Raw genomic sequence first — 21,037 nt, 5'->3', positions numbered from 1 at the left:
ATCTCAAAAAAGAACCACTAAGAGTTTTTGAGCAGAGGTCATTAATAGAAAATTGTGCTTTAGGAATATCACTTTAGTAGAGAACAAATTGTATAGGAGGGGAAATGACTGCAGTATTTCAGGTGCCAACCTGAACCAAGGAGTGGTTTTATGAGTGTAAATTAAGGGAAGGAAATGATAGATATTATATAGGCTCCTGAATGCATATGGGAATAAAGAATTAAAAAGAATTAAAGATAACCTTTCCTAAAGTTGGGAATCTGGGTGACTAGAAAGATAGTAGTACCTTTGAGAGAATTAGGGAAGTTAGGAAGAAGGATGGATTTTTGAAATAATGAATTCTATTGTAGAAATATTGAGTTTGAAAAACCTAAAGCAAAATCATATGCGAACTTCAAGTAGGTGATTGGTTAAACTTGAGTTCCCAATAAATATGAAGACTAGATAAGCAGATGTAAAACTCATCTGCCCAGATAGAATACACTGATAGAACTTCATGAGATCATGAAGAAAGAAGGGCCAGGAGAGCACACCAAGGATCACTTCAGATGATGAGGCATGACCTGGATGATGAGTTAGTAAAGGAGCCTGAGAGGGAGAAGGAGATGTTACAAAAGCTCAAAAAGAAGATAATATGAAAAAGTTGTTCTCATTGTTATATTCTGGAGAGGTCCAGAATGATTAGGTCTAAGAGAAGAACTCTGGAGAGAGGAAGCCTTAATTAGGGAGAGGAAACTTGTCTCTGTTTAAGGATTGTGCTAAATGCTATACAAACACTTATCCTTACATCTCTGAAAAATAGATACATATTGTGTGCAGGTACATAGGGTGGAAGGAAGAAAGGAAAGAAGGAAGTAAAAGCCAGGAGGGTGTGTGGAGCAAAAGGAAGGAAGGAAAGAGGGAAGAGAGAAAGGGAACAAAAGGAAGGGAGATAAAAAGGAAGGAAGAGGAGGGAGGGAAGAAGGAAGGAAGGAAGAAAGGAAGGAAAGAGGGGAGGAGAGGGAGAGAGGAAAGAAAGGGAAGGAGGGAAGAAGAAAGGAAGGAAGGAAAAGAAAGAAATATATGAAGTAATGTACATAGAAGTTGCACATTGTCTACAGATTATAAGGTGAGTTCTGTGAGGGCAGACTACCACTACACTGAAAGTACTCTACAACTAAGTTTGCCAGTGATCTCTAGTTAGTTAGTCTAGTGGCTAGAGATCCCTGGACCTGGAGTCAGGAAAACTTGAGTTCAAATCTGGCCTCAGATTCTTGCTAGCTGTAGAATTCATGGCAAATCACTTAACTTCTGCCTCAGTTTCTTCAACTATAAAATGGGGATAATAATAGCATCTGATCATAGGGGCTGCTGAGAGGATTAAATGAGATGGTGGCATCTGCTTTTAAGGAGCTCACATTTCTAATAGGAGAGATAATGTGCACATAGCTTCAATCAGGGTTCCACTTCTTCTTCTGACACATGCCAGTCATGCTCATGGAGAAAATGAAAAGAAAATGATCTTTATCTGAAGGGATCTAGGAGAGGCATGCAAGAATACCGTACTTTGACTGGTACATGTCTGTGTTTGAGTCTACTTGTCTGTAGCCATTCAGGGTCAGTGTGTCAATGTCCTGAACATCCTCTTCTGCAATATCCTTTTCTTCTCTCTCCTCTTAGTTCAGATGCTCTCTCTTACCAATATCCCTTCATGTTTTGTAATACATGGCCAAGAAAAGAAATGTCACCTAAAAAATGCTATACTTCTTCAAGGCCATAATCTCACCACTTTTTTCCAACTTACTATTACTTCCTTCTTTAACACTCATTAATGCACTTATTGTTCCTTAATTAGATTTATCGTATTTAAAACTGGGAACAGTCTTAGAATTTATCTACTTCAGTGCCTTCATTGTAGAAGTAGGGAAACTAAAGAGGTTAAGCTACTTAAGAATAAATGGGTAGTAAAGATCACAAGGAATTGATCCAGGTCCTCAGGCCCCAAATACACTGGTCTGTATAATACATTCAAGTGTTTCCTATGTTTTCCATGACTTTTTTAATCATGGAATCATGGTACTAGAGCTGGAAGTGGCCTCCAAAGCCATAGAATAAAGTCTAATCCTTTTTTGTAAATGGAAAACTGAGGTCCAGGAATGCTAAATGATTTGCCTACCCCCCCCCAATGATATTTTTCTGCTTCATTGGAAAAAATTGAAACTATCCTTTGCAAGCAACCTATTATTTCCAGTATTTCCAATTCAAATTCACTTTCAGAGTCATCCCCAGTCTCTCAAGAAGTGACCGTTTTTAATACTAAACCCTCCACATGTACCCTTGATTTCATGCCTTCCCTTCTCCACTAGAAACTTAGCCTTTTTCTTTCCCTAATTTTCAGCATATTATTACCTACTAGTGCTTTCCCTTTTGCCTGCAAATGTGCCCAGATCTCTCCTTAAAAGTCCTTTAGGTCACTGTACTATCTTCTTAATATGTCATCCTATACTTCTCAATAAGAATTCTAGAAAGTATTGTTTATACATATGTTCTCTGGTTGCTTACCTCTCACTTCTACATCATCACTTCTCAGTGTTTTGGAAACTATCTTCAATTTCCACCAATTCCATTATTAAATTTAATGGATTTTTCTCATTCATTCATCTTGACTTCCTTATGGTGTTTTGAAATTCTTGACTATCCTTTCTTCTCAGATTTCTTCTTATGTTTTTATTACAATGTTCTCTAGTTGTTCTCTGTTAGTGATCGATGTTCTGAATCTTTGGTAGGTTCTTGATCCATGTACCACCCCCTACTTGTGAGTTTTAGGGGTCTTATTGTGGTAATCTTATCAGCTTCTACAGATTCAGCTAAAACTTTTATGCAAGTGACTCCTAAATTTATATATCTAAACTCATCTATTTCCTTTCTCTAATCCTACAATTTTAGTTTTCTGCTTGGTATCTCTAGCTGCTACTTGACATCACTTGACATCTTAAAGTTATCTGAAACTCAGCATGCCCAAAACAGAACTCATTATTGTTGCCTAATTTCCCTATTTTTCTGAGTGTACTATTGTTTTAATCATTTCATTTTGCAACCTATGCCTTAGGTCTTTCATCTCTCATCCCCAATATTCAACCACTTATTAGCAAGTTTTATCACTATGTTTCCTTGACACCTCTTAGATCCATCCTATTCTCTCTACTCACACTGCAAATACCTTACTGATTATCCTTTTTTTCCTTTTCTTGAATTATTGTAATTGTTCCTTAGTTGGTTCCCCTCTGTCCTTTCTCTTCCCTCACCAGTACATCTTCCATATGGTGGTACTCCTAAATGAAATTGACCATATCACCTCTCAGGTCACAAAGCTTCAGTGATTCCCAATTACTTTTATACTAAAATAAAATGTGGATTCCTTTGTCATTTAAAATCTTTTACAATCTTGTCCTCCAGTCTAACTTTTCAGGAGAATAACACATTATATCGCTTCACACAACATTACCATGTATACTTCAACCAAACTACACTGCTGTATATAGGCTAGCCCTGTGCTTAGAATGAATGCTCTCCTTTTGTCTCTCCAGACCTCCTATCCTTCAGTGTTCTGATCAGGTATTGCTGCCTTTTGGGGGGCTTTTCCTAATTCTTTCAGTAGTTATTGCCCTTTTAAAAAAGAAATTAAAAGTACTCTTTTTTTAATTCAATTAAATTCACTTGAATTTACTTATCTGTGAATTTGTACCCCCCCCCCCGTAAATATGGAAAGTAAAAAACACTAAAGTTTAATTTAAATCATGGTGACTTTTTGTTATCTCTTTAAGATTTTAAGGGTTTTTTATTATATTTTTTAAATTTTACTTATATTTACAAAAAAGAAAGCTGAGGGTAGACAGACAAAAAACTTAATTGTTGGCTTTTTAGATTGTTTAAAAGATTTTTTAAGGAACTGAAAGTTCACTTTAATGACTTATTAATTTGACCTTTGACATAGGGATTACTTAAATTATAGTCTTATATTCTGTGAAGTCCCTTTGAACATTATGTGATTACTTAGCAAATATTTCACATTTATTGTTGCAGTGTCATCTTTTATCATTAAATTTGTTTTCTCATCTTCATCTGATTGTTGCTTTCATTATGTTTCTTTTGAAAAAGAAACTAAGCCATTAAAAATACATTTATTGGAAATAGCATAATATAAAAAGAAATAGATTAGGAGGCAGAAGACCTGGGCTCCAACTCAGCTTTTACCCCAGGCTGACTATGATTTTAAGAAAATTATTTGGATTTTTTGGGTCATGAATAACTTCTCTTTAAAATAATGGGATTGAATTATATCATCTTGATAAAATCTTGTAACATGTCTCCATCTGAGAACAATATTCCTAGTTTCTTTTACTGACTTTTTTTCTTCACATTTGAGTTAGACTGCATTTTTGTTTTAACACATTTGTTTGACACACAGTTGAATTAGAAGAGCCTTCCCCCCCCCTGCCTAATGGCAAAGTAAGTTCTCTTGTAGGAGTTCACTTGCATGAAAGTATAGCAGTTGATCAAGTCCAGACTTAAGCTTCTGAATTCCAAAGAAGTTGCCTGTTTAATTACCTTTGTTGGAAAGCTCTTGATATTTGGAAAGCTATTGCTCTAGTTAGTATTCAGGTTTAACCCTATAATGGAGAAGCCAGTTGTAATCCTTTTTTTTTTCTTGTTAAGGTTAGTACAGCATTTCATTTTACATTAGCTATGGAGACACTGTGCAATCTGGGTGTCCTGAAAATTATAATCAAAGATCAAATGTATTTAAAGCTATGACAAATTCAGGTTAATTCATTATTAAATAATAAAATGTGTGTGTGTGTTTGTTCTCTATGGCAGCCATTATTAATAATTGGGTAATGTGATCATTTCTACTAGAAAACTCTAGTGTTCTTGATACTAAATTTTCTTTCTAGAGATAGCTGCCCCTATAGTTCATCAGATTGAGCAAACTGATACAGTGTTGTTCCAGTAAACCATGTCTGTCTGACCATGTCCAGCTTAGTCATGTGGTAGGGAATACATACATGGCAGCACTTGAGAAGTATATTTTAAATATTAGTCTTGGGGAAAATGAGAAATCTGTTATCCATTTTCCTACCTCACTGAAACAGTTTTGAGTATCTAATAGTTATTTCTAGAAATTCATTAAGCAAAACAGTAATCATAAACAATACTTCCAGAAAACTAATTTAATCATTTGTTCGTAATTTAATATTTTAGTTATGATGTTCTTTGGGAGGTAGCATGGTGTAATTATAAGAGGGTTGAATTAGAAGAAAAACCTATGTTCAAATTCCATATCATAATTATTATTTATATAGTCATGGGCAAGTCATTTAACTTCCTTACTTTCTTCATCTCTGAAGTAGGGATAATATTATCTATAGAATGTGCCTCATGAGCTTGTTGTGAATTGAAATGAGGCAATTAAATTGGGATTTACTAAGTATATTATGAAACATGTAAACTAAGGCACTATAGTAATGATAGTCATTATTTTTATTATTGATTATAGTGGTTATTAGCTACGCTAGCTCTCTTCTGTTTAGCTATCTATATTTCTATTCTGTATTTTCCCACCTATCAAAGTCCTCTTTCAGTTATTCCTAGGTGCTCAAATCCTGAATTATTAGTATTTTTATATCCCCTTATATCCCTTGATTTCTTTACTCTCCCTTTTATTTCTGCTTCTTGTGTGATCATTGTTTTGTTAGGTGGTGGACTTGGTGTTGAGAAGACCTGCAATTAAATCTTGCCTTAGACACTTACTGACTTTATCATCTTGGACAAATCATTTAACCTTGACCTTGGTTTTTCCTCAACTGGAAAATGGTGGCAATAATAGTACCTACCTCACAGAGTTGTTATGAGGATCAAATGAGCTATCTTTTTTAAAAATGTTCTCTAATTTATTTACACATTACTAAAATATTCTTGTTTAAGAGTAATCATAATACCCCATCCCCCACAAAAATATAAAACCTCATGAAAAATAAAGTAAAAGAGAAAAAAATGTGTTTCAGTCTGTGTTCCAATACCATCAGTTCTGTCTCAGGTGGATCACATTCTTTATCATAAGTCCATCATAGAAGTTACTTCCATATTTTTCCATAGTTGCTGTTGCTGATTGTAATTCCCTCCGTCCATTCCTCCCTACTACCATCTATTATATTTTCTCTCTCCTTTCACTCTGTCCCTCTTCAAAAATGTGCTGTGGGGAAGCTAAGTGGTGCAGGGGACAGAGCACTAGCCCTGGGCTAGCCTCTTGGTCCCAAGCCTACATCCCACCCCAGAGACCCAGCAACCACCTGACTCTGTGGTCCTAGACAGGCCACCCAATCCCACTCCCTTACAAAAAGTAAAAAAATAAATTGTGTTATATCTGACTATCCTCTCCTCTATCACCCACATCCCCCTCCTCTCCCCCTGTCCCCCTTCTCTCCTTTTTCTTCTAGATGTCTATACTTTATTGAGTGTGTATGCTATTTCCTCTCTGAGCAGTTTCTGATGAGAATGAAGGCTCCCTCATTTCCCCTCGCCTTCCCCCCCCTTCCATACCATTGCAAATACTACATGAAATATCTTAGCCTATTCTACCTCTCCTTTTTCTTACTCCCAGTATATTTCCCTTTCACCCATTGATTCCATTTTTAATATATATTATATCTTCAAATTCAGCTCTCTCCTGTGCCTCAAAAAGCTCCAGTTCATCATCAAATCCCTCATAATATATCCTTCTTGTCCACTCTCTCTATGGTTCACCTGAGTCCTGTACTTGAAGATCAAACTTTATGTTCAACTCTGGTCATTTCAACAGGAACATTTGAAATTCCCCTGTTTCATTGAAAGTCCATCTTTTCCCCTAGAAAAGGATGTTCAGTTTGGCTGGGTAGTTGATTCTCCGTTGCATTCCAAGCTCTTTTGCCTTTTGGAACATTGTATTCCAAGCCCTATGAGCCCTTAATGTAGATATTGCTAAGTCCTGGGTCATTTTGACTGCAGCTCCACGATATTTAAATTGTGGCTGCTTGTAATATTTTCTCTTTGACTTGGGAGTTCTGGAACTTGATTATAATATTCCTAGGGGTTGTTTGGCGGGGGGGTGGAATCTCTTTTCAGGTAGATTCTCTCAATTTCTATTTTACCCTCTGTTTCTAGGTTATCAGGGCAATTTTCCTGTAGAAATTCTTTAAAAATGAGGTCAAGGCTTTTTTCCTGATCATGACTTTCAGAAGCCCAGTAATTTTTAAATTATTTTTTCTAGATCTGTTTACCAGATCAGTTGCTTTATCCAATGAGCTATTTCTCATTTTCTTCTAGTTTTTCTTTCTTTTGGTATTGAATTATTGTGTCTTGAGTTCTCACAAAATCATCAGCATCTTTTAGTTCCATTTTACATCTGAAGGATTTGTTTTCCTCAGAGAGCTTTCCTATCTCCTTTTCCATCTGTCCAGTTCTGCTTTTTAAAGCATTCTTCTCTTTAATAACTTTTTGAACTGTTTTATTCATTTGACCTAAGCTGCTTTCTAACATGTTATTTTCTTCAGCATTTTTTGGATCTCCTTGACTAAGCTGCTGACTTTGTTTTCATGTTTCTCGTGCATCTGTCATCTTTTCCCAATTTTTCTTCTATCTCCCTTATTTGATTTTCAAAATCTCTTTTGAGCTCTGTCATAGCCTGAGCCCAACTTCTACATTTCTTGGAGTCTTTAACTGAAGAAGCTTGGACTTTCTCATCTTCAGATTGGATATTTTGAAATACTCCTTGGGACCAAAGTAATTATCTATGGTCAGGTTCCTTTTTTCTGTTTACTCATTTCCCCAGACTGTACCTAGTTTTGGGGTGCTTCCTGAGCTTTTGAGTATTATTGGAAAAAAATTTAAAAAAAAGAATCAGAGTATTATTGGAATACCCCCACAAAGATTTCAGTATGTGAGGCTCTGACTGCTCTCCTGGTCTGTTGAATGACCACTAGTTTACCCCTCTGCCCTTGGGCTGTGGGGGGGGTCCCTGCTTTAAGGGGGGTGGGGCAGACTGCAACCAGAGTCTGAATGTGGTTAAATCACCAGAGTCCTGTCCCAAGGACAGAGGACAGACCTCGGCAGTCTCCCTCCACTCCCTTACCTTACGTGAGCTGAGCACTCAGGGCACAGCTGCTGGGTGGCTCCGCGGGACTGGAGCTGTGCTGAGTGCCACAGCTGGACTGAAGGCCTGGGCTTCATGCTTGCACTGGCAGAGGTCTCCCTGCTGATCTTTCAAGTTTTGCTTGGTGCTCCCTGGGTTGCAGTTCAGGAAACTGCTTCTGCTGCCAGGAGCATGTGCACCCAGGAGCCCTGGGAGCTGTTTCCAGGAGGCTGAAGCTCCTTCTCTTTGGTACACTGCCACCCTGTCCCACCATGTGGAACAGAGCTTTCCCACTATTTTCCTTGGGCTGGAGAATTGCCTCACTGGATCTTTCTGTTGGTTCTGTCTCTTGAAAATTTAGTCAGAATCATAATTTTAAGGTTTTTGAAATATTTTTGATAGAGCACCTTAGAGAGGCTCTACTCCTGTAGCTATCTTGGCTCTGCCTACCAAGTGAGCTATCTTATGTAAAACAGTTTGCAAATCTTAAAGTGTTATATAAATGTTAGATTTTAGCCATCTTTTTCTCATTTTTTTCCTTATTTCTTTTTATTCCCAGTGTCTGGCACATAGTAGGTACTAAATTAATGCTAATTGACTGATATCTCATTATTAATCATATCATATGTCAATATTCTCCAAAGCATTTTCCTGGACCTTCTTATTCTTCTCCATTTCTCTTTTCACTTCTTCTCTCCCAATGAACTTTTAGTGAATTTATCACCTCTATGCAGATGGCTCAGATTTATATATTCAGCCCCAACTCTCTCATGAATTCAAATCTCAAATCATTGACTGCCCAGTTGACATTTAAAACTGAATGTCCTTGAAAGGTCTCACACTCAACATATCCAAAGAGAACTCATTATCTTTGACCCCAAAATGTCCCTTTTCTAATGGAAGTTTCTTATTCTTTACTTGCTTCAAAGCTATCCCTCTTCTACATAATTACTCAGATGATTGTCTTTAAACATATTTGATGGGGTGGCTAGGTGGCGCAGTGGATAAAGCACCAGTCCTGGAGTCAGGAGTACCTAGGTTCAAATCCGGTCTCAGACACTTAATAATTACCTAGCTGTGTGGCCTTGGGCAAGCCACTTAACCCCATTTGTCTTGCAAAAACCTAAAAAAACAAAACAAAAAATCAAAAAAACAAAAAAACATATTTGACCTGTGTTACTTCCTACTCATCAAAGTGACTCCCTATTGCCTCAAGGATAGAATATGAACTCTTCAGTTCATATATTCCTCCCTGAACACATTTCAAGACTAAATAAACTGACCTTCTCTGTGCTCTTCATGTATCTAATTTCATCTCCCATAGCTTTGCCTTTACACAGATAGCCACTTGCCCCAACTTGAGAGTTCATTTCTACCTTACAGAATCCCTATTGTCCTTGAATATGAATGTCGCTGAAGTCTCACCTTATAGAATGTTCCCCCCCACCCTGACTGCTACTTCCCTACCTCATTAAATGCTTTATATGTTACTGCTTTATTTTGATTTTATTCTACCTACATATTCATTTTATGTATTTATTGTATTGTACATGGCTCTTAGTTTGTATATTTATATTTCTTAAATATTAAACTATCTTTGGAGGCATTCAGTGAAAAAATATATTTTACACAGGCCAGAACTTTATTTTTTATCCTATTTACATTAGGATTGTTTGTGTGTGGCTCTTAATTTGTATATTTATATTTCTTAAATATCAGATTATCCTTGGAGGCATTCAGTGAAAAAATATATTTTACACAGGCCAGAACTTTATTTTTTATCCTATTTACATTAGGATTGTTTGTGTGAAAGCTTTTCAATTTCATAAAATCAAAATTGTATAAATTTTGCATAATTGTATAATATTTATCTCTTGTTTGGTTAAGAATGATTCCCTTGCGGGGAGAGTGGCTAGGTGGTACAGTGGATAGAGCACCAGTCCTGGAGTCAGGAGTACCTGAGTTCAAATCTGTTCTCAGACACTTAATAATTACCTAGCTATGTGGCCTTGGGCAAGCCACTTAACCCTATTGCCTTGCAAAAAATAAAAAGACAAAACAAAACAAAAGAATGATTCCCTTAGAATTTATAATGGGAGCATACTGTATTCAGAGAAGGAACTATGGAGTTTAAATGAAGACCAAAGCTTGGTATCTTCAATTTTTAAAAGTTATCTTATGTATTACGTAATTTTGTTATCTCTTAATGTTTTCTTCCTCTTGGATCTGATTTTTTCTTTCTCAGCATTCAATTTTGATCTGTGTTTTTCATGGCTGCATATGTAAAACCTATATTAGATTACCTTCTTTTGGGGGAGGGGGAGGGAAAGGAGGGAGGGAGGGAGATAATTGTAAATCTGCAGAAAAAAAAGATTGGTAGAAACTACCATTGTATGTATTGTAAAAAAAACAAATAATATCTTGTCATATATAAAAAAAGAATGATCCCCTTATAAAAATCACCTGATCTGGTTTTCTTCTCAGTTTTTTAATGACTTTTTTTCAAATGGTTCTTAATGGTTTGCAATTCTTTGGGGAGCTATTTGTTCATATCTTTAACCACATATCTATTAAGGAATGACTATATATAATGTAATATGTATTATATTATATATTATGATTATGATGTATAATACCTATTAATTTTTATATAACTTGGATACCAAACCTTTATTAGTGAAATTTGATTCAAGGATTTTTTTACCCCTTTTGATCTTATCCCTTCCTATCCTAAGTGCATCAATTTTGTTTGTTCAGAAGCTTTTCCATTTCATTCTCTCCAAGTTATTTGTTTATCATATATTAAAAGATAACTCTTCCTTGTTTAGTTTGGATTACATCTTCTAACCACTGTTGTGAAAGGTATATGATCTACTTCGTTTCTAATTTTGTATTGTACAATTTTTTAATATTAGGACATTTGCCCATTTAGTCTGTATTATAGAATAGGGTGGTAGTCTGTTAGTCTAAATCTAAGTTTTTTTGGTTTTGTTTTACGTCTTTTTTTGTGTGTGCAGTCAATGGGGTTAAATGACTTGTCCAAGATAACACAACTAGGTAATTATTAAGTATCAGAGGACAAATTTGAACTCAGGTCCTCCTGACTCCAGGACTGGTACTCTATTCACTGCACCACCTAAGCCTAAGTTTTATAAGATTGCTTTCTAGTTTTCCCAATTTTTAATCAAACAGGGAGTACTTTCCTAAGTAATTTATGTTTTCCGATTTATCACATATTGAATTACTGAAAATTTCAATGTTTCTAATTCTCCCTATCTTGTTTCATTGATCTTCTAGTCTGTTTTTTTTAAATTTTATTTATTTTAAGGCAATAGGGTTAAGTAACTTGCCCAAGGTGACACAGGTAGGTAATTATTAAGTATCAGAGGACAAATTTGATCTCAGGTCCTCCTGACCCCAGGGCTGGTGCTTTATCCACTGCACCACCTAGCTGCCCCCCCCCTTCTCTGTTTTGAAACCAATAAAGCAAAGGCAATTATGTGGCCCAGTGAATAGAGTTGGGAAGATCTGAGTTTGAATCTTGCCACAGGCACCAGCTATGTGACTTTTAACAAAGTCACTTAACCTCAATTTTTTCATCTATAAAAGTAGGAATAATCACAGTACCCACCTTATAAGTTGTGAGAATCAAATGAGTTAACATATGTAGCATGTAAATCTTAAAGAGATTTGTGTGTGTATGCATATATATGTCAAACAATAGCAGATAGTTTTGAATATTTCTATTTTTATAATATTTGGAAATGCCATTCTTCTTCATATCTATCTATTTTTATTATTTCCCTTGATTCTCTAAATTTTTACAAGTGAATTTTGTTATTATGCTGTGATAAAACATTGGACTAAGATATGATTAAAGAAGGCAATGGTTTAACAATTTTTCTGCACTTGAAAATCTGTATCACAAAGGACCTAGAAAGGCAGGGTATATAGAGAGGTAGCTGTAGAGTCAAAACAAATTTTCTTTCAAATACTGCTTCAGATACTTACTGGAAAGTGCCCCAATGCCAATTACCATTCTGCATTTTAGAGGGAATTTCCTCATTAAAAACTTCCTCTACAAGTAAAATCACCCTTTATAGATCTCATGCCCTTCCCCCCTCCACCTTCAAAAAAAATCGATTCTGGAAGAAATTATTTTATTAGCTCATAGAACCACTTTTAAGTTTTTTTTAAAGTATAATTCAGGCAGTCAGTCAGTAAACATTTCTTAAGTGTATTAGCAAAGGCTGTGAATGATGGAAATGATCCAAGACTAAGGCTTGATAGGGTATAATCAGTGAAAATGCTAAGGGAACTAGGAACACAAGGAAAAAAAAAACAGTAGAGAGCTGAATTGGTCAATGGGTCAAGATGGGGAAAAGAATAAAGAGTGACTAGTGCTGGAGTGATGGCAGGGTCAAAGGATTGGAGGTCATGATCTCAAGGGTATGACCATCCTTGTATATGGCTGAGATAAGGGAGATTTAGGACTCTTGGTATAATTACTTAAATCATACAGTTTTACTACTAAAATGTCTAAAATTTTGAGACCTCAAGGGTTGAAGTTTTCATCTGAGAAAGAAACCTGCTAATTGAGAAGTAGAGAAATGTGATTAGATGGATGAAAATCCTAATCAGTGGAACAAAAAGTCAGGTTACATACTGAACAACATCAGGAGTTCATAAAAAGTCAAGAGTGATATGGTGATGTGGCTAGGTGTTGCAGTGGATAGAGCACTCGCCCTGGAGTCAGGAGGATTTGAGTTCAAATCCAGCCTCAGATACAATAATTACCTAGTTGTATGGCCTTGGGCAAGCCACTTAACCCCATTGCCTTGCTAAAACCTTAAAAAAAAGTGATATATTGATTACTCTACATTTCTCCTGTCTTCTGGATTCCATTCTGGCCTAGTTCCATCACTGACCCATTTCCCCCCACCTACACACTCCTTATTCTCAACATCCTGGTTGAAAACTTGGATCTCTATAGCAGTCTGAATTGCTCTGTTACTTCCTTTACCCATTCCAATCCTGGCTTTATGTTTCTCTGCTGTGAAACCTGCCCCACACAGAGGTCCATTGTTAGTGTATATACGTATTTTTTACCCTTACCCCCAGCATCCTGGCTCCATTCTTAGAACTTTAAGCTGTCCAAATTGCCCTATTAACTAAGTTAAATCCTGGGGCTTGAAAAGCCAGTCCAAAAAAGTAAAATAACTCTCATGTATTCCCATCCTGGTACTCTGATTGAAATTATTTGTACATCATTGAAACAAGAACAGAACACTGAATCAAAGCATTTTTCCTATAAATTATATACCAGTGTTTATATATCTTTTTAGCTATGTTCTTAAATGACTTTCAATGAGTCCTAGGAAATTTGCATTTTGTTGGTGACAGTTTTTTACCTAGTTGCTTTTCCTGTTACAGGTGATTTTGATACACTGACTCTGTTATTTCCATGTCCAAGTATAGCACTATTATGTTCATAATGTAGATACATTGAACAACTAGATAACATAAATTGATGAGAAAATATTTGCTCTGATATTTGGAAGACATAGATGAGTGATTGTGGGTAGATAAGAAAAAGAGGTGGTAGTAGGAATAGGATAGAAAAGACATATGAAATGCTCTTAGTTTCCTCTGCTTCTGGGGAGAACGGAATCAGTATGCACCGGTACAATCTTCCTATTACCCTTGCCCCACTCTTACATAGATGAGAAATATTAGCTGCAAGCTAGGACAGCATCTCAGGATGGCTTTTCTAAGATCCAACACTGAACCTTCTTTTACCAGGAATGCAGCAACACTGATCATTCCAGCAAGACAAACAGGCTCCCAACTTTACCCATCAATAACATTCCTTGTAGATAATGAACTTTTTTAAAAATCTTATTACTACCTCTGTGATTAAGAGTTTCTGACCACTTTGTTCCTCTGCCTTTCTCTGTATTACTTGATCAACAGCCCCATAACAACTATCTCATCCATGTCTCTTTCCAGTCCCTCCCATTCCTTCTGCTATGACTTCTATAATCCCTTTTTCATACTTTACATCTTTCTGTCACACTCCTTTTATATAGCTCCTCCCTAACAGTTTTCCATCTCTGAAACTCTTTCCTACCACTGATTGTCCCTTCCTACTACTATCTTGTCCTATAACTCCTCTTCCTCTTCTATATTATCCTAGGCTCTAGAATTCCTTGGCCCATTTTATTGTTGCTGCTCACCTATCCAAGGTTTGGTAAATCCTCAACTCTGAGTTATTCCCACTTCTACTCCTCTAGCCCCTGCTCCCATTAAAGACTAAAGAATAGATGTTGAGAAAAATCACAGAATCAAGCTGACCAGGAATGTTTTAAATATTTATTATAAAGCCAGCCCCTCACTGCAGCAAATTATTCTTTATATTCTTCCCAAATTTACTCTCAATTTGACTTTCCACAAAAACTTTCCAAACCTTGTCTTCTCATAAATCTCCCATACCTCTATTCTACTCTAACTCAACTGAAAACTTCAATTCCTACTTTACTAAGAAAATTGATGTCATATGAACTCCCTTTTTTCTTCATCCAAAACTCCTTAACATCATCCTATACTCTCTCCTTTTCCCCGGTGTCTAATAATGATCTGACCTTTTACAGTTACAAAACCAATTCCTATACATGTATCCTCAATCCCTTATTGTAACTTCAGTTATTCCCTGGTCCCTAATTTCATCCTCTTCATAACTACTGATTTCATCCCCCACTGAATTCTTACTATACTCTGATATTCCTTTACACTGTGTTCCTAAAGCTCCCCTCCCTTTCTTAACCCTCCCAGAAAAACAACCAAAAAAAAAAACCTCTCCCTGACTCTACTTCCCTTCCTCGAACTCACTCCTTAGCCCTTGGCCTTCTGATTTCTCACTTCATGTCTCAAATGAAACTGTTCTTTCCAAAGGTACCAGTGATCTCTTCATTGCCTTTACAATCTTTTTTCATTTCTCATCCTTCTTTACTTATTTGCTGAGTTTGGTTCTATTAACCACCATCTTCTGCTGTATTCTCTTTCCTCTTTGGATTTTCATGACAATGCTCTTTTATGGTTTTCCTCTAACTAGTTAGACCCTGGTTAGTGATTAACCATTCTCTATCAATGTCCATTTGATGCTAATTCATTATCTGGATCATTCTTAGTAAGTGATTGTTTCCCAAAGTTCTGTTTTGAATACTTTCTTCTTTCTCTGTACTTTCTCTTGGTAATGGAATTAACATCTTTGGGTTTAAATATCATCTCTTTGCAGATGATTCTCAGATCTACATATGAGTGAATGGAGGATTCAAATAGAAAAACAAGAGAGTTATTACTTTCATAAGCTCATTTTAATGGAGGAGACAACATATATTAAGTCAAGTGGATTTAATATATGTTTATTAGGGTGTCAGAGCAAAATAAGAGACAATACATCTTTAATGTTATTTCCACTGACAAAAACAGATCAATTTTTTATGTTGAAACATTTGATAGTGCCAAGGTTTTTTATGAAATTTTCCTTTCTTCACTAGTGGTGACTGCTGAGAACTCAAAAGTCTTAGCACTTGAATTACTTGTTGCCAGGTCACATTTCCATGAGAATGAATTCCTTGGATGATGGCTTTTGGGCTTTATGGAGATACAGTATTTCTTTGTGTGCTTCAGTCCTCCATTACCAGTTGTCTATTGGACATTACAAAGTGGTTATCCTACTGGTATATCAAAGTCAGTATATCCAAAATAGTACTAATTAATTTACTCCTTAAGCACACTCCTCTTCCAAATTTCTCTAATTTTTAAAACATACCAACCATTCTTCCATGTTCTCAGGTTTAACTTTGGTGGTCTCCTTGACTCCATTCTCCTTTATTCCACATATGAGGTGACCATTTCCACCTCAACAACATTTTCCACTTCATTCTATTTAAATACTGGGTCCAAAATACTTCTATTTAATTATATCCATTGTTAACCTCTTGCCTAGATTATTGCAACACCCTCTTAATTAGTCTCACTATCTCAATTCTTTCTAATTCCAATTCTGGATTTATGAATAACATCCTTCTTATGACTAATTTAATAGGTACTACTGTAGTGACATCATAAGCTGATACCCATCAAGCAGTTGGCGAGAATTTTTAGACCATTTTAGTCCATCCTCCACACAACTGTCAAAGTAAAATTTTCCTTAAGTATAGAACTGACCATGCCACTCTACTCAGCAAACTCCAGTGGCTTCCTGTTTCCTCTAGAATCAAATATTCATTCCTCTACCAGACACTATGCTAATTGTTGGTCATATAAAAGAAGGTAAAGACAACCCTCAAAGTGCTTATAATCTAATAAGGAAAACAACATACAAATAAATATACACAAAGAGAGCTATATACAAGATCAAGAGAATATAATTAACCAAGGAAATTCATTAGAGTGAAGAGATTTGAGGGAAGGTCTCCTCTAAAAGATAGGATTTTAGTTGCAATTTAAAGGAAGCAAAGGTCAGTAGTTGGAAGGAAGGAGGAAGATCATTTCAGGCATGATAGACAACCAGAAAAAAATGCCTGAAACTGTCTTAGTCATGGATCATAGAGTACATATTGAAGTATAAGAAGACTAAAAAGGTAATGATGGACTAGGCAGTAAGGTCTTTGAATACCAAAGAGGTGTTTTTGTATTTGATCCTAGAAATGAACGGAAGCCATGGAGGTTTTTGAATAGAAGGTTGAGATGATCAGACCTATGCTTTAAGAAAATCACTTTAGTGACTGAATGGAGGCTGGATTGGAGCAGGGAGAGACTTGACTTAACTAGCAGGTTTTTTTTTAATTTTTTTTTAGTTTTTTTTTTCTTTTGCAAGGCAATGGGGTTAAGTGGCTTGCCCAAGACCACACAGCTAGGTAATTATTAAGTGTCTGAGGCCAGATTTAAACTCAGATACTTCTGACTCCAGGGCCAGTGCTCTATCCACTGCACCACCTAGCTGCCCCAACTAGCAGGTTTTTGTAATAGTTGAAGCAAGAAGTGACAAGGGCCTACTCTAGAATGATGGCAGTGTCAAAGGAGAGAAGGGGTCATATTCAAGAGATGTTGCAGAGGTTAAAACAATAGACCCTGGTAAGAGCTTGGTTTAAGAGGAAAGGGATATTGAAACATAGTAAGGAATCCAGGATAACTTCTGGGTTTCAAGCCTGAGGGGCTAGGAAGATGGTGTTGTCCTCTAAAATTATAGGGAAGGTTGAAGGGAGGGGAGGTTGGTACAAGGGAAAGTTCACGAGTTCTATTTTGCATATACTGAATTTAAGCTATCTCCTTGACATACACTTTAAGATGTCTGAAGAGCAGTTGGAGTTATGAGATTGGAGGTCAGCAGCAAGATTGAAGCAAGAAAGTTAGATTGAGAATCCTCATCATAGAGATAGTAATGAAATCCATGAGGACTGATTAGATTACCAAGTGAAGTAGTATAGAAGATAAAAGCCCCTGTCTTGAATGAGAATCCAGCAAAGAAAGCTAAGAAGAAAGCAGTCAGATCAGTAGGAAGAAAAACAGGACAGTTGTCTCAAAATTATCAAAGAGGGAAAAATGATCAACAATTTCATAGGGTACACAGGGGTCAAGGAAAGTGAGAATTGAGGAAAATCCTTTAGATTTGAAAATTAAGAGAGCACTGGTAACTTAAAAGAGAGCAGTTTCAGTATAATGAGTTGTGAAGTCAGATCGTAAAGGGTAAAGAAGAGAGTAAGAGGAGAGAAAAATAGATGTACCTATTGTAAACACCTCATGAGGAGGTTAGCTACCAAGGACAGAAGAGCTAGTGGATGATAGCTAGAGGGAATAGAAGAATCATGTGAAGATTTCTTTGTTTTAGGATGAGTAGTAATTTGGCTTTTTTGTAGATATTAAGGAATGAGCTATGAAGGGAGGGGAGAGAAAGATAGATTAAAAATAACTGGAGTAAGGGAGACAATAGAAGTAGTGTATTAAAGCAGATGAGATGGAATGGAATTTGTTAAAGCAGCAGGTTGGTATGGTAAAGATTAAAGCCACTTTACTTAATGAAATATGGGTGAAAGGGGAGAAAGAACAGAAGGCACCTGAGTGCAGTAATTTTTTTCTGTCTCTATTTCCCCAGGCATGTCAATAAATTCTTGTCAACTGCTTGGTGGGCAACTGTCTATGGTGTCATTGGGACAGTAGTACCTATTACATTAGTCATAAGAAGGATCATAAATTCATAAATCCAGAATTGGAACTAGAAAATCTGTCTATTTAATTAAACTCCTTTTTTTGTTGTTGTTGATGTGTAAACTGAGACTTTGGTAGAATGAGTGACTTCTTCCAAGTAGTATAGTCAAGATGGGCTTCAAACTAAGTTCTTTTGCTCCAGAGCTAATTGTGTTTTTTGCTGTTAACAGAAGTAATAAGGAGTAGAAGCAGTACAGGTGTTGAGAGAAGAAGCCAAAGCTATTGAAGATTGACAGCAAGAAGCGTCAAAGGATAGGAGACAACCAGATATAGTAGAAGCACAGTGGGTTATGATAGAAACAAAAACATAGGATCACAGATATAGGCCTTGGAAGGGCCCCCAAAAATAATCTAGACAACCTATCTCAGTTTACAAAATTCTATAAATTTTACTGCGGCCTGGAAAAGTGATTTGTCCAATGTTACATAAGTAGAAGGTTAACGGAGCCATCCTCAAACTTACATCCTCCAAATGCAATATGGTTTACTTTTTATTGGGGCAGAGAGGTGGGACAATGGATAGAGCACTGGACGTAGAATCAGGAAGACTCACCTTGTGAGTACCAACATCACCTCAGAACTCACTATGTGATCGTGAACAAGTCACTTAACGCTGTTTACTTGGTTCCTCATTGTAAAATGAGCTGGAGACAGAAATGGCGAAACACTTCAATATCTTTGCCAAGAAAACCCCAAATGAAGTCATGAAGAGTCAGACAGGATGAAACAACTCAACAACATGATACTTTCTATTGTACCACTTTATTTCTAGTTATCCATGACAAGGAGGATTTGTCCAAGATTTTCTCTTGATATGAATGGGAACTGGACACAATTTCAGGAATTTTCACCTGGCAAAGGAACAGAATGGGGAAAAAAAAATCCCATTTAATTGAAATTATTTTCCTTAAAGAAATAATGTAAGTTAAATTTGTTTTATTATCAGAAATAACATCCAAATAGTGGATCACGTAGAATTTAGGGACAACAAATCATTTTAGTAATATTTGCTTTTCCTTATCCCTCTAGAATTGATAACATAAATACACTTATTTTCTGTAAAAGAAAATCTGCCCATTCTACATGGGGCTCATTTTAAGGACTTCTTATTTATTGGGAAAAGTTTAAAATGCATTACTTAACTTTATCCCTTTTCCAAGTTCATTATTTTGGAAAATAATTCATTTTTATGTCTGACAACCTAAGTGATGGCATTTCTCTGGAATGGGCCTATGTTTAATACCAAAAGGAAATTATGCACATTCTTTAAAATGAAAATTATTCTTTATGCCTCTTATAGCTGATTCACAGAAGATTTGTAGCTTTGAATAATCACCTTATCTGATTTCAAACACTTGATAGTTCTAAAGCAGCATTTTTTTAGAGGAAGATTGGCTTGTTAGCTGAATTATTCAGTTATAAAGTAAATGTGGTCACAGCTGCTTTTGGTTTCTTGGCTAATCCACCTGATTGGAAACAACAGGTTTTTGACAGTTTTCCATTCCTTACACTGACACCTAGTGTTCACTATTCTTGGGATTTCTACTATTAAATTTTTATTATTAATAAATAAGGGGAATAAATTTTAAGAATTATTTTTAGAGTAAAGAACCTGTCACCAGTTCAAAGGCATACATTAGTGATGCAAGCTCTAACATAATATTTAAAATCTCTCCTTTGGCTAGTTGGTGTACTTACTTTTCACATTCAATAAACTTATAGAATCCTAGAATTTTAGAGCTAGAAGAGGCTTTAGAGATGGTCTTTTCTGAATTTTGTTAAGTCATTCTGCTTTGCAATGGAAAATCTGACTGGGTATGAAATCTCTATCACTTCAAAAGCAATCTTTCAAAAGAACAAAAAAATTCACCAAGTTAGAAACCCCAGTTCTTTTACCTTTCATCATTTAATTAAGACATAATTGCAAGTGAATTGAATTGACCAACATTTTTTTCTGACTTTGAGTTGTAGAGATAACCAAATCCCATACTGCCATGCAAACAGTAACATTTTGCTTTTACTGAATGTTTTGGAATGAATCAAAACTAGTTACTTCTTATTTGTGAAAACAGTGACCTCATAATATAATAAATTTTTCACCTTTATAGTGACTGAAGATCACTTAAATCCTCATTTTTATGGTCTTCCTCCTAAAGTAACCCCCGAGACCTGTATAAATTCTAGACTAGAGGAATAAAACAAACTTGTAATGCATTTAAAACAGATAATCAGAGTTTAATAGACATTCCCTAATCTGTTTTTTTCATTTCTTTTCATTTCTTTTCACATTCATTAAATGGGGGATTAAAATATTAGTAAAATTTAAGTTCATAATTTTTTTATGAAGACTATACCATAGATTTGATAAAAAAAAAAGTGTAGGTAGCCATTTTATAGATGAGAAAACTGAGGCCTGTGGAGTTTCGATGACTTGTCTGAGTGTTATATTATTATTAACACAATAAATATGTAATAGAAGGAGCATTTGAATTCAGCTCCTCTATACCATGTTGAGTGGTCTTCCCCATACTTTAGTTTTATCTTCTATTAACTAACTTATGGGGGGGGGGATGCCAGAAGTAACAGCATAACTGAAATCATTCTTTCAACCTGTGAGCATTT

At 35.9% G+C, this 21,037-nt stretch overlaps 1 protein-coding gene across 5 annotated transcripts in view; it reads left to right on the top strand.

Annotated features, from left to right (window-relative positions):
• Positions 1-21,037, top strand: part of SUPT3H (SPT3 homolog, SAGA and STAGA complex component) — a 682,254-nt gene that overhangs the window by 403,181 nt on the left and 258,036 nt on the right. The window lies entirely within an intron of this gene.

Source organism: Macrotis lagotis, chromosome 5 (genome assembly GCF_037893015.1).
Source record: "Macrotis lagotis isolate mMagLag1 chromosome 5, bilby.v1.9.chrom.fasta, whole genome shotgun sequence".
NCBI classification, from domain to species: domain Eukaryota; kingdom Metazoa; phylum Chordata; class Mammalia; order Peramelemorphia; family Peramelidae; genus Macrotis; species Macrotis lagotis.
The sequence above is the reverse complement of the archived record's forward strand: the minus strand, read 5'-3'. Positions and strand labels throughout refer to the sequence as shown.